General features: G+C 34.5%; 1 non-coding gene across 1 annotated transcript; it reads left to right on the forward strand.

The window, feature by feature from the left end:
• The first annotated feature begins 14,255 nt into the window (after positions 1–14,255).
• On the forward strand, positions 14,256–14,427 carry LOC111758706 (U1 spliceosomal RNA). Its single transcript, XR_002792889.1, has one exon. It is a non-coding gene; the product is annotated as a U1 spliceosomal RNA (small nuclear RNA).
• Positions 14,428–18,222: the final 3,795 nt, after the last annotated feature.

The following is an 18,222-nucleotide window of genomic DNA, read 5'->3' on the forward strand; positions in this document are numbered from 1 at the left end:
ATATATATGTCTTGCATAAGAGTTGGGAATTTTTCATTCATTATTTCCTCAAACATTCTTTCTGCCTCTTTTCCATTCTTTTCTCCTTCTGGGACATTACTATTGCATATATTTATGCCTACCACATTATCATTCAGCTCCTAGACCCTGTTTGATTTTTTCCATTCTCTTCTCTTTCTGCTCTCCTGTCTTCCAGTTCAGGATCTATCTTTGAAATCACTAATTCTGTTTTCAAGCAAAACGATTCTGCTCTTATGTACCTCTAATGTATTTTTTTTTTTTTGCCTTATTATCCTTTTATTTTTCTTTGAGGTCTGTGGTAAAATCCATTCTTTCATTTTTTAAAAATTTATTGAAATATGTCACTCATACATAAACATACATAAACAATAAGTGTGTAATAGTTGTGAACTTAAAAAACAAAGATATATAACACCTCACCCTACCACCAACAACTTGCATTGTTTTTAAACCTTTTTAACTAATAATTAAAGAGCACTGTCAAAATATTACTACTAAACAAAGTATTTTCCCCCAACCAAACCTATTATTATCTTTATATCATTTATATATGAGCATACATAAACAATTAAGTGTATAGTAAAAGTTGTGAACTCACAAAGCAGACATGCATAACATCATACAAGGGTCTAATATATCAACCCTCCACCAACACCTTGCACTGTCATGAGACATTTGTTACAAATTATGGAAGAATATTGCCAAAATCTTACTACTAATCATAGTCCTTATTTTACATTTGTGTGTTTTCCCCCAATCCCCCCTATTATTATTTTTTAAATATATATTTTTATGACAGAAGTTATAAACTTATAAAACAATCATGCACATGTGCAGAATTCCCAAACAACACCCCTTCATCGAAAAACCACAATGTGGTGTGTCATTTGCTACAGATAAAATAATATCATCTGACTGTTACCATGTCCATAGTTATTTTGTCTTGTATTTGGCTCACGTTTTCCATACTGCCTCAGTATCAACACAGTATATCTTTCGCATAGATGCAAGAATATTATATCATTACTACTAACCACAGTCCATAGGTCACTCCAGTTGTATTTTTCCCATGCTTCTCCACATTTCCAACAACATGCAGTAGTGATATACATTTGTTCTAGCTAACAAAGGACACTTATGCATCTGTACCATCAACCACAATTCTCATCCACCTCTTGGTTCACTGTGCTATACACTTCCTAGACTATTCTCCAGCACTCTGTCAATTGACATTTACATAACTAGACTACCATTTTCAGTCACATCCCCATTTATAAATCAGCTGTTACTCCCTGTGTGTTACCATCCACTCCATACATTTCCATACCTTTACAATAAAGCCAATTAAAACTTCTACATACATTAAACATAGTAATCCATTCAGTCCTTCTCTTATCACCTTTAAGAAACCACCACCTACCACCAGGTCTTGAAGATATTTCCCTACAATTTCTTCTAGAAGTTTTATGGTTCTTGCTTTTATTTTTACTTTTTTGATCCATTTTGAGTTAATTTTTGGATAAGATGTGAGATAGGGGTCCTCTTTTCTTCTTTCCGCTAGGGATGTTCAATTCTTTCAGGACCATTTGTTGAATGTATTATTCTGCCAGAGCTGTGTAACTTTGACAGGCTAGTCAAAAATCACTTGACCATACCTGTGAGGGTCTGTTTCTAAACCATAAATTTGGTTCCATTGGTCTCCTGTGTCTGTCTTTAGGCTAGTACCATGTTGTTTTTACTACCTATAAGTAGATATTATGATTTAAAGTATGGAGATAAGGGTTCAGTTTTCCTTTTTATGATGTTTCTGGCTATTCAGGACTCCTTACCCTTCCAAATAAATTTAATTTCAGTTTTTTCTTTAATATTAGTGGAATTTTTATCGGGATTGCATTAAATCTGTATATCAATTTGAGTAGCATTAACATCTTTTTTATTTCCTTGATTGCACCTTTCATTCCCATAAGATCTGCTATTTTTCTATGTATGCTTTCAAATTCTTCTTTGTGCTCATCCAATGTCTTCTTAATATCCTTTATCTCTTTAGCCATCTCATTGAATTTATTAAGGAGATTTGTTTGAATACATAATTAGTTGTTTCAACTCCTTTATGTCATCAGGAGGCTTATCTTGTTCTTTTAACTGGGCCATAGCTTCCTGTTTCTTGGTGTGGATTGTAATTTTTTGTTGGTGTTTTCACATCTGGTTTACTAGATAGAGTATTTATTCTAGTGCAGTTTTTCTCTTTAGTTTAGGGCTTCCTGCCCTTTATCCCTTGCTGGTTGTGCAGTAGGACCAAAAATGTAGTTGGTACTGTAAGCTGTGGAGGCTCAAGTTGCCCTCATTGCACCAGGAACTAATGAAGCTTCTTCCAACTTTCTCCTTTGCCAGGGGTAGGGACAGAGTCACAGGTGTGTGAAATAATCCAAGTGCAAACTCGTGCAGCCAGAGTAGGATAGTCACTGACCTCCACGACTTGGCCAGGAATTTCCTAGAAAGGCTGGCGCAGGTCCCCACAGCTTCCTCTCTGCTGGAGGTGGGGCTGGGGCCTAGGCTAGAGCTGCAATATGATCTGGATGGGAAGAAGACTGTCGCCACTAACACTGGGATTTTCAGTCTGCCCTGCTTCCCCTCATGCCAGGCACAGAGTTAAGATGGTAGCTTCTGGCCTCTTTCTAACTTGGACAAGCTTATACTTGAGCTGTTCTCAGGATTATACTGTTGCCCACTGAATTTACTCATCAGTAGCTGAAATTGGTGCCCAACCATCTCTTACCCTCCCCTCCCCTATTTAGGGAAGTGGAGCTTTCAGTTCCAGCCACAGAACAGCTCCTGAGGCAGCATGTGCCTCCAGTACAGAATGGACACCAGCCTCTGAGGTGTGGATGACTCTACTTATGAGTCTTCTCTGCAGATGGGCAGTCTTCCTCTCCCACTCATTCAAGGATGTTGCTGGATGCTCTTCTGGTCTCCTGGAGCCCCCAAACAGATACTTTAGCTAGCTCCAGAGAGCTCTTGGTGTTTGCTAACTGCTTGTAGCAGGAGCTGACTTTAGGAGCTCTTTACTCTGCTGCCATCTTGCTGGTTCTCCTGTTTAATGTATTTTTAATCTCATCTATCATGTCATTCATTCCATAAGGTCTGTTACTTTTCTTTTTAGGCTTTCAAACTGTCTTTATGCCCACCCAGTGCTTTTTTAATATCCTTTTTCTCTCTAGTCATATTTTCTTGAATTGATTGAGTAGAGTTGTGTGATTATCATTGATTAATTGTCTTTAATCCTTTATCTCTTCAGGATATTTGGTTTGTTCCTTTCGTTGGGCCATTTCTTCCTGTTTCCTAATATGACTTGTAATTTTTGCTGATGTTTACTCATCTGAATATCTTGGTTAATTTATCTGATGGCCAATTTCTCTCTCTTGCCTTTTGTTTCTTTTTTTTCCCCACAGCTCTTCTTTGATATTTGATTCAACTTATTCTGTCTTTAAAATTTCCCAGCTTATGTAATAAAAATAGGGCCAGAGACTCACTAATGGGGCACAGGCTTTCTCCCAAGAGTTAGAGAACAGAGAGAATCAAGAGCAGTTTTTTCCATGCAATTTCCAGATCAGCTAGCAGATGGTGCTCATCAGTGCACCTTTCCATGGAGGTGTGTCTTTCAATCTCCAGTTTCCTGTGTTTTGATCTGGCCAGGGATGAGATTCAAAGCAAGCTCTGCTGGCCAAATTCAAGGAAGAAAATGTCCCTGACTCTGCCTCCCTTTTCCATTTTAACAGCTGACAGGAAGATGCCTCCTCCCTTCTCAAGCAGCTGCAGTGAGCCAAGGGTTTTAATATCTTGGGAGTGAGGGTGAGGAGCCCTTCCCAGCTGCCATAGGGGTTTGGTAATTCATGTTTGTTGTGTCATGTAATTCTGTCTCTCTGTCCTTCACCCTCTTGGCAATTGTGAAGCACTTTCCTGGCCTGCTGACCCCCAAGTAGTTCCCTCAGATAGCTTTTGTCACTTTCTCTGTTGTTTTTGTGAAAGTTGAGCTCTGCCTGCCTAACCTGATGCCATCTTCCCACAATTTCCACATCTGTCTTTTGATATATTCTGGTTTTTCACATTATTTTTATTTTCCTTTCCCAAACTCAGAAGATATATGTGCTGTTGAACTGCCTTTGAGCAATTAATAGGTTTTCTGCTGTGCCCACTATGATGCTAATCATATTCAATGAGACCATAATTTTGGATATTACAATTTTGAAGTAGTAAAATGTCTGTCTGGTTTTTTTCATAGATTCAATTTCATTGTCGAAATTTCTTATTTTTCCTTCATTTTGTCTAACTTCTTTTTCCAATATTTTGTTTAACCTATATATAACAGTTATTTCAAAGTCCTTGTCTGCTGTGTGAGAATCATGCACACAGTAGTGCCCTGTGCCAAGCAGAAAGAGGTCCAGATCTTTCCCATTGCTCCTTGCTAATTTCCCGGTAGGGAGGAGTCAAAATGCACTGCAATAGTGAATAAGCATAGGAAAGTACAATTAATGTAACCTATAGACTACAGTTAAACAGCAATGTTGCAATATTCTTGAATTAATGCTAAAGATGTACGTCGGTTAGATCTTTGTAGGAGGATGTAGGACATAAGTGGTTATGGAAAAAATATACCGAATTTATATTACAGATGATAATTAGTGATAATAGTCTGATAATAATATCTCATAATTTGTAACAACTGTTCCACAACAATGAGAGTGCTAGTGGAGGGGTTGTGTTGGGAATTCCACACATGTGCATGATTATTTTGTAATTTCACAACATTTCTAATAAAAAATTATTTTTTAAAAAGTCCCTGTCTGCTAATTTTAATATCTTGATCACATATATCTATTTCTTTTATATATTTTTTCTCTTGGCATTTCTAATAATTTTTCATTGAAATATTGACATAGTATACATAAATTCTAGATGTTCTAGATGATGTTATCTTTCATTAAACTGCATTCATCCTTTTCATCTTTTTTTTTTCCTAGACAAATTAATAAATGGACTACATCTTATTCCAAATAGTGACTTACTTGAGTTAAATCCAGGCTCCAGCTTTGGAAGAACTAAGTGTACTCCTAATTTTTTTCTGTTCTTGATGACTTTTTCATTTTTTCCACTGGGTGTTTTCACTGGGTCCCATGCCCCTGGAACATCTTCTTCTTCTAAGCATCATGAGACTGTAAGAAATTCCATTCTGCATGTCAGAAATCTTCAGCTTAACCGATTAGCTTCCCCCCTTTCACTGCTTTGGAAACCAGTCTTTCATTGAGTCTATTCAAATCTTCCATTTTCCATTCCAATTCCATGCTACTGCCAAAAGATATGCTAGTTTCTTTATCTCAGCAGCTCATCTGTCCAAGCCCAGAGTTTTAGCTTTCAGAACTGGCAAACAGTACCAAGGAAAAAAAAGCATGGGTTAACAACTTGTTTTTAAATACAACTCTCTGATATATTTAAATAAATGATTTTGTATTTTGTCCATCCTTTTTAGGTGTTATCAGCAAGAATATTTTTCTGCTATAAATTACTATATCCTATGTAGAAACTATTCCTTATTATGGAAAAAAGGACAAAACTCCACTCCAATAAAATTTCATTAAGTCCACTATGTAACTGTGATGGTTAGACTATTGTGTCAACCTGGCCAGGAAATTGTGCCTAGTCATTTGGTCAAACAAGCACTGGGCTAGCTGTAATACAAGGGCATTTATGGACTTTAGTCACCATTGATTTTACTACAGTGGTAAATCATAGATAACTGGTTATTAATCAGGGAGATTGCTATCAGCAAGAGTGACGCTTAACTCAACGAGTTGAATGCCTTAAAAGGGGAAGTGATTCCAGCATTGAGAGAAAATTTCCCAGCTTGTCTTTGGACAGACAAGATCTTCCAGAACTCATCAAGAACCTTCATTGGATTTTCACTGCCTGTCTGCAGAACCTGGACTTGTGCATCCTCACAGCTGTGTGAGAGACTCTTACATAATTGCATACTATTGACAGATATCTCCTGTTGATTCTGTTTCCCTAGAGAACCCTGACTAATACAGTAATCCTTAGGTGTGAGATGCAAAGTACGGTGAGGTTGAGGCTGGTACTTTTATTCAGCTTGTGTCTACCTGTAATCTTTCCAAATTCCTATTCTCTTGGCTCAATTTCTATTTTCTATTGTTAGCTGCCCATGATCCTGCCTACTGTTTTTGCTAATTAACATTTGCCCTGAAACATTCAAAAAATGCAAAAAGTAAAAATAAATATTCACTACGAAATCCTCACTAACAAAACACTGTGGTAGGTAATAGATATTTAACTGATATTTCAAGTACAACAGAATGAAATTATAATATTTAGCTCTTCTTTATCAATACACATAATTTATATAATATATATTTCTCTGTGTGTATTTGAAAACTTTAAAACTTAATATTAAACCTCATATTTGCTTCAGTTCACTAAACTTCAGCCCATATAATTCTTCCCTATATTGGTGATCATTTTGGCCTTGTCCTTATGACATACTGCTGGGATTCCCTTTAGTCTCTTTAAGGAAAACCATTTTTATCATCTTCTTTCATCCTTAGGTTTACCTCTACCAAGATTAACACCCTCCTTTGAGTCATTAGATAAAACCTGAAAATTCATCTTACATTTATAAGCTGAAAATATAACTCTCGACTTCTCCCATTTCAGGTCAACCTGAACACTATAATCTTTATCAAAAGACCCCATAGTATCCCAAATAAAATGAGAGTTTGGACTCCTGTTGTTCTCCTTGAACAATTAATTAAAGGGAAACCCATATTTAAAACAGTGTTTTTTTAGATACATATATACCAGTGTGCATAACATAATTAGCATATAATTGTGACATCTCTGTCAGAGACATGGTCATTGTTATTGTCATTTAATTTTTAAATAAATTTATTTCAAATAATGATATTTACTTACCAAACAAAAAAAAACAGCAGTAATACTTTTATATCAATAGTAAATTCCATCTGAATTGTGAAAACTATGTAATGAGAATTTTTCCTGGATCCATTTCAAATGACACATATTAGAAGGAATTATTCGGAGCCAGAGGGTCAATGTTGAGTTCTGATTCTGCCATTCATTTACTATGTCACCTTGAGTAATAAAAAGATAATACACATTCTTTTTAAATTAAATTTAACTCAAATGTAAAATAAGGATAAAACTATGTTACAGGATTGTTATAAGGTATAAATTCAAAGAGGTGCAATCATTCATCTTTCATTTAGTACCTACTTTGGGCACTATTTTGAACGTTGTGGAATGAAATATAGCAAATACACCTACAGGTCTAAAAGAATATATGTATTTAAGGTAAAAAGAGACGTGGATATATGATGCCAATTCATTGTGATAAATTCCAAGGTAGAAGCAAGTTTAGTATGTAATAGGAATCTGGAGAAGACAGCCTAAAGCAGCCTGTAGGGGAAAGGAAAGAAGTAAATTGAGATGTGAAGTCAAATACAGAAGTTGGTAAAAGATATTTAAGGTAGGAACCATTTTCGTAAAATCCTGTTGCAAACCTGTGTTTTGGAAAAGTTGCCAGTTCATCAATATGACAAGATAATTTTTACCTTACAAGTAGGAGTTGATGTTAGAAAGGATGGCTGGGTCCAAATGCAGAGACCCTGGTTTGCCAGGCAAGAAATTTATATTTTTTCATGGATTTCAATGGGAAGCCACTGAAGGATTTTCAGAAGGATCAGATTTGCAATTTGGAAAGATCTCCATGTTTTTATTAAATGTTCAATCATGATTATGTAAATGATAATCTCCTTGTTCAACTTGAATTCATGGATATGCAAAATACTAAAATTAATTAGAGAATGGAACCATAGCATAGCCTCATTAGCCTAAACTTTCCAGTCACTTTTCTGTCATGTCTGATTAAATACTAAAGGACTGGTCATTAGGTTCTAGAAACCATAAAAAAATCAATGAATTTTCATGTTAGTGCCGGCAAGCTACATAATCTACCTAACCTCAGGGCACTTTATCTTCTTTCAGTACCTCAAAATAACAAGTTCTGAGTTTCTTCATAAAAAATTTATTTCCAGGATCTATCATGAGTTGGAGGAGAACATAGATGTTGAGTGAATTGAAATGGTTGTATAAGCAGTAAGTTATGTAGAGGGTCTATGTGTTCATTTTTCTGCTGTAGGCCTATTGAAGTGGTTTTTTAAAAACTCTTATGAAAATACTTGCTGTTCTTGTTTCTTTCTTTGTATTTTTGTTTGGGTTAATATTTTGGGGGTGGGGGATTTTCAGATAGGCCCTTGTTCGAATAATAAATATCCAGGTTTAATATTATTATATAAAACATTAGATAATGATATATAACAACTAAATACAGTAAATATTTTGAAACCAACAAGCCAAGATTATTAGAAAGTATCTTGGAGATGTTGGCTACCTTTGTATCACCATAAAAAAAGCAAAAACATTAAACCTTTTATACCATTACAAAGAATTTGCTTGAAGTTCAGAAATTAATGTCTTTCATTTCTCCCATTTCATTTATTTGTATCAAAATTAATGCATTAGGCTCTTGTGCAAATAGAGAGGCTTGATACTGCTTCCTTTTATAGCTCAAACTCAAATAAGAGATTGTAAACCCTAACTATTTAACACAATTTGTAAATACCTCTAAAGTGGCAAGTAGAGTCCACAAAAGGAAAACTTCTAACTTCTTTATAGAAGCATTTATCTTACAATATCAGAATATGTCAGCTTGTCCTTTTCTGACGGCCACAAATATAAATTTGCAAGACTGTCTAGGAAAGTCTATTTGATTCATTCCCAAAATCTACGGGATGCAATTCCAAAAAATAACAACTAGAACATTGAAAACAGACACAGCAGTAATTTCCCCTAACTAATGAAGTGATAGTGAAAGAAAAGGCCTTATTTCCATTCGAGAATGGCCAATATACTTTCCCTTGAGGAAATATTTCTGGTTGATGGTGTGCCAAGAAGTTCAAATTAAAGAATGCTCATCAGATTGTTAGTTTTTCCAAATAGTTTTAATTTGAGGAAGAACACATAGTAGCTTTGTACAAACATATAACAGCAAAGGAACAGAATAACTTTCAGCTTTCTGAAATTCTTGTATACTTTAAAAGCTGTGAATAAGCTTTTTAGAGTTTTTGTTTGTTCAATTACATTTGGGTCTTAGAGTCTGAGATTCCATGTCCAGTTAATCCAGTAGGTGGATAGAAGAACCGTTTATTTAGGAGCAGTTAAATCCTGCCTGGACTTAGGCATTTCTGTAAGTATTTACCCTAAAATACATTTCAGCATCTTCTTCAAAAAAATTTTTTACTCAGTTGTACACCCCAACCCACTTTGTATTTAGTTACACTCTATAAATTTGAAAAGCAGCTTCCTGTTTGCTTTGTAAAGAAAATTCAGAAGGACTTCTAGCTCAATCATTTTGGTTATCTTTGCCTTTCATTGTTTTGACTAGGCTATTTTATGACTCTGGAGAGACAGAATTTAATTTGCAGAAAATTGAGAGCTATGCAAATAATTCCTGTCGGTAGAAACACAAAATCTGTTGGGTTGAGATTTAAATAATTTCCCTTCCCCACTGTGGTAAAAACCAGTTTTGCATCTATTCAGCAAATTCATTTCAGCATTTCTAATGGCTTATAAATGTGTCTGCTCTGTGGATTCTCCTTCGAACTGATTATAATACTTTCTGCTTCTCATGTAAATTAATAAGTTAAACAAAATCTTTGGCACATCTTTATTTCTTATTTCCATGAGAATTGTGATTTTTAACACTTAAAAGTTATCATTTAGTAGCCTATATGACTTTAAAATAGTTCTTTTGTAAAAATAATCATGGTGTTTTTCAGAAAAGTAAATACATTTTTTTTTTATAAATCAGTTTGCTTTAATTTTTCCCTGTGCTATTCTTTAATAATACTTATCCATATTCCATACATCTTTTGAAGGCCAGATCAAGTATTTTCAAGATCAATGTTAAAATATTTTCTGAACTCAGAGCCCTTACTTATGAGAACAATATTTATTCAAACATGATCTTGCACGACAGTGGGATATATTTGTCTTTGTATACTAACTAATTCTCCACATACTGATGCCTGCTTTCTCCATGTGTGTTTATGGCTTTAAACGTTGGGACTCTGTCCAAGATGAGGCTTTGTACGGGGAAGAAATTTAAATATTTAGTGATTTGATATACTCATTTAATTATGAGCAAATGTCTGAAATGACTTTCAGGTAAGGTTTACTGTCAGGAAAAAAAAAAAAACCTACAATCTTTCTATTAACTAATCACAGAAACACCAAGAATTTTAAAATTAGTATAAATACATCTTTACTGGTCCTGTAACATTTATATGGAGTGGACCTCACTAGGTGACTGAGGATGCCTTCTAGGGCCTCTGTGTCCTAATCGGGTTCTGCCTTTTTGAAAGTCACTCCACCCTTCTTCCAACTCCAAGTCTGAAAAGACTACAAACCCCTTGGGATTCTGAACTTGACTACAGACTGGTGTTTCTCAACTTGTTTTAATTTTGGTCCCCATTAAAGAAAAAATTAATTTAATCTAAATTCTCCCCTAATGGGAATAATTAAGCACTTAGGAATAAAAACTTTGAACTTTGGAGGGTGAAAATTTTTTTCTTCCCTGAAAAACCAATTTTGCTCCATTGAGGCAATATTGTGTCCTTTTAGAATGTTTGGTATAAGACCTTTTCTATTCAGGGTTGCTGGAAGTTACAATTTCAGGAGACAGCTTTAACTTAAAAAAAGAAAAAAAAGTGAAGTGTATAAAAGGATAAAGAAGCTTTTTCTTTTAGGTTTAATTTATACAATTACACTAAAATCTATCCCTCTTTATCTTATTTATCAAAGACCTCACTCCAGTCTGTTAGAAGTGAGGGTGAAGGAAATAGGATAAGGAGGAAAAATGCTGTTCTTCCACATTGTTCTTTTTTTTTTATTTTTTGTCTCTATTTTTTTTTAATGTTACATTCAAAAAATATGAGGTCCCCGTATATCCCCCACCCCCTCACCCCACTGCTAAATGAGATGTTTATTTCTGAACGTCGATTCTCAGGGAATAGACACATTACATAAAAGAAGTCCCTCTCTTTGCCTGGTTTCTCTGCACACACATTTCAGTTACCTTGGTTTAATTAAATAACACCATCTCCCACAGTGTAAGATCTCTGAAGAAATGGGAAAAGCACAATTGGCTGCTGGCTCTACAGTCCACCAATAACCACTTAAATAACAGATGTGCATGGAGATCAATGACTAATCAGGTCACTTATTTCAAAGAAAATCAATGATGGTCACAGCATTACACTGCACATATTCAATTCACGATAAAGTTGTAGTCTGTTGCTTTCTTGCCTTCCAATGAAAACCTTGCAAGGCATTTTTCTAAATGTATAATCAAAAGTCCGAATTGACCAACAAGATAAAAGTGCATCAAAGAAATGAAAAGTGGTATCACTGGAAATGTAAATGGAGTTGAGAGTAAGAACCAAAAAGAGGTTGCCTCTGTCAGAAGTCTAGGGTTACCGGTAATCTCTGATGGTTTGAATAAAGTGTCCGTGGTGGAGACGCTCTGAAGGTGGACATAAAATCTCTAGGAATATTGTTCTACCTTGGATCTACCTTTAATTAGAAGGATTTAACACTTCAACATCTCAAACCAAAGTTAAGTGTGGGGAGAAAGGTTGCTAGGATCCCTAACTTGGCAGAACCTTGAATTTCAATTTGTTTTTCCTGAGCGCTGTGGAAATGTCAGAGGCTCTGCTAAGTTTCTCAGTCTCTAGGCAGACTCTTCTGAAGGTGGCAGATGTTCTTAGGGGGGAAATTCCATGCTCTCCCCTCTATGTCTACACATTTTCCAAGAAGTTGGTCCCATATTTCATCATTGCCAATATCTTCAAGCAGTTGGTATTTCTATTGGGTGGGGGGGGGGGGAAGTTGAGTTATTTTCAGTGAAAGAAATGATCCAAATAACTTACTTTTCCATTACTGAAAGCAGAACTTTTTGTACTATTTCAATTTATTTGTAAAAATGCAATTACTGGATTTTCCCCTTATCCCTCCCAAATTAAATCCAAATAAAAATCCACCTTTGAAATCTTAGCTCAAATTGATCAGTGGCTGGCAAGGGATTTTTTAATGAGTGTGAAAAATACCCTTTTTTGTTAGATATTTAAAAGTATGGTTGCCATCAGTGTCCTCCCTTCTTATATGGATATGCCATTCCTTTCACTGAGAGATGAAGCCAAACTATCCTTTCCTTAAATATAGGCTTACTTCAGATACCTGTTAAGACAAAAATTGCAGCAGATGTGAATTCTGGGACTTCTGGGCCTAGGTCATAAGATGTCTTGTAGATTCTGCCTGGGTCTTTTAGGATACTAGCTCTTAGGATATTCTCTCAGAACCTAGTGGCAATGTCATAAGAAGCCCAATCCGTATGGAGAGATGACAAGGAAGTAATCTGGTCAACAATGCCAGTTTCCCAGCTGATAGCCAGCATCAACAACAGCCATGAGATTAAGTCATCTTGATATCCAACCAAGTCTAGTCTTAAGATGATTCCAGTCCCCATATGACTGCAACTAATGAGACATTTCAAATGAGAACTGCCATAAAACTATGAGAGATGATATTTTTCATTTGTTTGTTTCAAGCCACTTGATTGTGGAATGGTTAGTAGTGCAGCAACTGATAACCTAAACAAGAGTTTTACAGTCAAGTGAAGAATAAAGTCATAAAAGTATATTCTAATAACCAAGTTTAGTAAATAAAGTGATGAAAGTATGTTATGAAACACACCAAGAAGAAACACCTTGAGATAGAGCATCTATGGGGCCTAGGAAAGTTTTCTAGAGGTGATGATATTTAAAAATAAGTTTTAAATACAGAATTATAATTATCCAGGTAACAAAGAAGTTATTAATGACAGGTATCTACAAATGTTAATATTTTCCTAGATCTCAGTTATTTGGAGAAAATGGCTAGAAATGCAACTGGAAAACAAAGTAGGGTGAGATCATGAATGACCCTACAGAAACCATTTTAGGAGTTCAGTCTTGATTATGTAGAAGACGGGAAGCTGCTGAAGGCCTTCAACCTGAGAGGCAACATGATCAACTTAATTTTAAATCAATCACCTCAGATCCTCTGTGAATAAAGCTTGCAGCTGGAAATAGAGGTAAAAAGAAAACTAATAATAAGGCAAAGGAGGGAAGACTGCAATAATTTACATCAGGAGTTCTTAACCAGGTGTCCATGGAAAGATTTCGGGGGGTCCATAAGCTTGAATTGAAAAAAAAACATTTTATTGTCTTTATTTTCTCTGATCTTTAACGGAAATCTATCATTTCTTTCAGTTATGAATGTATGCAATAAATAACTATAGTATTCATTTCATATCACATTACTGTTGCATATCTAGAAAAATCACTTACAGTCATCCATAATTCAAAATTACTGTAGTTGTTAGACCTGTAGTTGTTGGACATCATAAGACTATCTGCTGCTACATTATGGGAAGAGGTCCATAGTTTTCACTTGACTGGCAAAGGGGTTTATGGAATAAAAAAATAACGAGCCCCTGATTTAGAAGATATTAAACAAGGTCCTGTCCTAAGTATGAATGGACAGGTAGGTTGGACTTAGAAATATTCTGGAGACAAAAGTAACAGGATTTTTGATTGATTGAGTGCGGGGGTTAAGATAAATGAAAAATCAACTGTGACCCCCATGTTTTGTGCTTTGCAATGGGACTAAAATAATGTCACATATTAATATGTAATATGAAAAACAATGGTTTGAAATATTGGGTTTGATGTGCTTGTAAGAAATTAAGTTAGTGACATCTATCAAGAAATTTGGGTATATGAAGAGAGTCTGGATTGAAATTCATTCATTCTGTCCTTTATTCATTAAACCATTGTTGATTAAGTGACTTTAAGTTGCCAGGCACTGTTTTAGATGCTTGGATTAGAACAAGGAAAGACCCTTCTTTATAGACCATACATTCTAATAGGGGAGACAGACAGTAAGCAAGCATAATAAATAATAGAGAGTGAATGGAGTGTTGTTTTTGATGGGTCATTAGGAAACTTAGGTATTCTAGATGATAATGTCTTAAAAATAGTTATGACATACTTTCCTGGAAAGGGAGATACCATGATCATGAAGGTGGTAAGGTGGTTTTCCCAGGGTGCAACTTATCCATTGCATGCAGGATGTGTTGACTCCTGGGAGTTCCCCAAATGTGGGAAACTCAACTTCATGAGCTGTGGTAGTGGGGGACTGTATCCACACTCTCCCCTGTAGCAAGAATAAAGAAGAAAAAGAAAAAGAAAAAGAAAATCAATTAGAACAAAAAGTCACCCCAAGAAAGAAGAAAAATCAGAAGGCAAAAGAAAAAAAAAAAAAAAGACAGTACTCAGGCAGAAAGATCAGAACATTAGGAAACAAACCAGAGACCAATTTCATTTTTATAAAGAAAGATGAAAACCTGTTAGTGTTTGTATTAACTGTTGTATAATTCATTATTTTTAAGTAACTAATTCTACCAATGATAAATGATAAAGAAAAAGCAAAATAGGTAACAGCACATTTAAATATAATAGAACATTTCTGGCATGCTGAGGCACTGTAAAACATGTGAAAGAAGTATATAATACAGTTTCTTATCAAAAGGGGACTAAAAGACATAAAACAACTAATAACATAATTCACTATATAATTAAAAAACTTAATTTTGCAATTGAGCATAAATATATATATTTTTCGAAGTTGAAATATTTGTTCTAGGTTGTTACAAATGTGTGCAATTTCATGTATGATTATCTTTATGCATGCCTTTGTAGATAGTTTTGGCTAAATTTATATAGTGCTTTAAAAATTTCAAAGCAATTTTGCACCCATTATAGTCATAGAAATCACACTTCAGTTAAACACGTAAGTTTCAAATATTTTCTTATGCCTGTAATGAAAGATGCAAGATTTCTTAATCTATGCTATATATCGTATTTTATTATTTTGCTTTAAATTCACTGAAGTAACCAGTTTCAAGTAACAAAAGTAGATTCACCATTTTATTCCTATAATAGAATTCTCTGAATTTCTATTGTAGCACATATGATACAAAGAACCTCATGGACTTTCTTCCTTCTAAGGGGAATGAATTATTATGAACAGATGCGGCTACTGTGTCATCAACATGATTTTATGGAAATATATTTTAAGAGGACTTAATTATGTGAACAAATGAGTAACTGAAAACAGTAGTCAGAATTGTATTTAAGATCAAGTACACATATTAAAAAATTATTTTAAAGAAAGATAGTGGAAGTAAGTAGGGTATTACTGAATTTGTGTTGTTAGTTTACAGCTTTTGATTTTTAGTGGTATGTTTAATACAGCTTTTGATTTATCACTGAACATGATTAATCTCTACAAATGACTAAGCTTTTCTTATGGCAAGTATATTGTAAGTATTCTGTTTTTATTTGTAGCATGATTACCCTAAATTACTTACTTTGGATCTCTAAGTGTTATAATCTTCTTCTATCACATTTTTCTGGCAAGTTTTCTTAGACTTTGTCTTCTTACTAACTCCTTGTTGCAAATGCTCTTCTATTGCCAGGAATTATAGGAAAGTTGAGAGTGAAAAGGAAAATGTGTCCATGTAGGAGTTTTGGTCCACTCACTGATATTGTGAATCATATATGAGAACAGAACAAAAGAAATATTTTTTGTTATTCTGAGAATATCTGTTGATTTTAAAGTAATAAAATTGATATTTTTGTGTTCTCATATTACTTCTTGTGTGTCTATTAAACATAGCTTCCTGTACTCATGCATGTTGCACTTTCTGCTAATTGATAGTGTGTTATTGATGATGAGCAAGGCTGTTATATATGCTGAAACTGGAGAGATGAACTCTGGCTGATCTAGTGATGAACTAGATTGTTAAATACCCTGTATTGCAGAACTTATACTAGAATAAGGAAGACACCTATAAACAATAAACAAATACACTGATTTATGGTTATTTCATTTCAATAACAATATACTGAGTTCCTAATAATATGTAGTCAACTCTGAAAATAAAACTGAATAAGGAATGGATTCTAACTCCAAGAAGTGGGAAAGAGAGAGACAATACAAACAGGCATATTGATGGATTATTTTTAAATTCATTCTCAATATGGTAGAAATTATGGTAGATTCTGGAAACATAAAATTAAATGGTTGTTCCTTGCACTACTACAGGAGTACCATTATTTTAGGTTATTAAATATGTGGGAAAATTACTGCAATACAATATTGTAAGAATGTTCATAGTTATAGGTATGAACTTCTGAGAAAGTACAGAAGGTGGAGCAGTAACTTAGCATGTGGGCCCTGAAAATGATATTTGAGTCAAATTTGGTGGAAGTAGAAGTAGAAATGAGAAAAATAGAAGATATTCTGTGAAGAGATAAAAGTATGGGCAAAAAGCAAATATTATTTTAATGTTATATTCAGAGAAGGAATAAAAGTGCACTGTTATAAGCATCCAGCTATCATGTCCTGGCAAATTCATTTTCAAATTGTGCAGTCATGTGAATGGTTTAAAAATGGGTGCAAGATAAAATTTTAAAGAACTTTTGGGTATTGGGAAGGAATCATCAAAACAATTTACTCTCTGCTGATCTTTATCTGAATAAGGGGGAGTGGGAAAGAGAGAAATTTAAGCTAAAAAAAATTGTTAAAAGAGAGAAGAAAAAACATTAAATACAGAAATGTTCTAGAAAGTTATCCCAACGCATGCCAGACAGAATTCTGTAGTTTCGTTTATTGTCTCAAAGCTAGAGTTATCATTAAATAAATTAACAGTATCCTAAAGTAATTCTGCTTTCTTGGTGTTATTCTGCAGTGTCTCTTCTATCATGGTCCATCCCATCAAAAAGAAACTTCAAATTTACTTTCTCCTTGCCATTTATGTTTTGTAGAAAAATGACTATAAAGAATCATACACGTATACACACACGTTCATAATATACTATGTAAATACTTAGGGATTATGACTTTCAAATGTATTTGAATCCTAATTGAGATTTCTTTAAAAATATTTGTAGAGGTTTCAGTGGTTGGTTGGTGGAGATTTTGTACATGGTGTGTGTCTCATTTCTCAAATAATTTATCTTTTTTATGTAGAAATAAAAGGAAGCAAATTTATAGCTTCAATTCAGTTGTATTAATCTTTAGGAAACATATTTTTGAAAGAAATCAACAGATGATACAGCTCAAGAGATATTAAAGGCATAGTTGAATGAGAGGAGAGTTTCAGAGAGGTTGCCAAATGCTCCACCACTTTTTACCTTGTGGAGAAGAATCCTTACTTTTGTCAAGTTCAATGAAATGAAGTTGCTAGGGTGTAGGTAAATGTGACTCTTAATTTAGTCTTCTTTGCTCTGTTTAAGAAGGTACACTGCCTCTTTTCTTGAACTCTAGAAAACAGAAGCATTCTGAAGCTTAGAAACAATCACTTTTCCCATCCCACTGTGTATCCATCATTTGAACTCTTCCTAAGGCAAAAAAAAAAGTCAGACTAACTGACTGACAGGGAAACTATTAATATATTTCTGGGAATGACTGTGTATGTGTGTATATAGGGAGATATTTCATTTGGGGAGTCACTATCCAGTTCAAAAGCAAAAGAAAAACAATAAAGTCTATTTATTTTTGCATAGTATCTTCAGATGACCAAAAGCTCCATCTACACAGATAAACACATGCTAATACCTAAACAAATAGATTTATTTCACTGGACTTTTCATAAATAGTGTGTGTGTGTATGTATATTATAACTAAGGGTTGTGACCTCAATAGAAAATACAGAATCTGCACTGCAAACTTTGTTTAGAGCACTAAAGTCAATATCAAGTCCTCTGTCAATGACAACAGAAGGTTCCAGTGCACTATGATTTGTTTCATAAGCTTGTATCTAGCTGACTATTTCTCTGCAGCCCAAGTTGTCATCAGATGCTCAACTGGAGCATGGGAGTCAATCCTTGTTTAGTTAACAAATTCCCCTCAAAATACCCACCCCACCCCCAAGCCCCCAGGAGCTGT

The sequence above is a fragment of the Dasypus novemcinctus genome, chromosome 9 (assembly GCF_030445035.2).
Source record: "Dasypus novemcinctus isolate mDasNov1 chromosome 9, mDasNov1.1.hap2, whole genome shotgun sequence".
In the NCBI taxonomy this organism is placed as follows: Eukaryota; Metazoa; Chordata; class Mammalia; order Cingulata; family Dasypodidae; genus Dasypus; species Dasypus novemcinctus.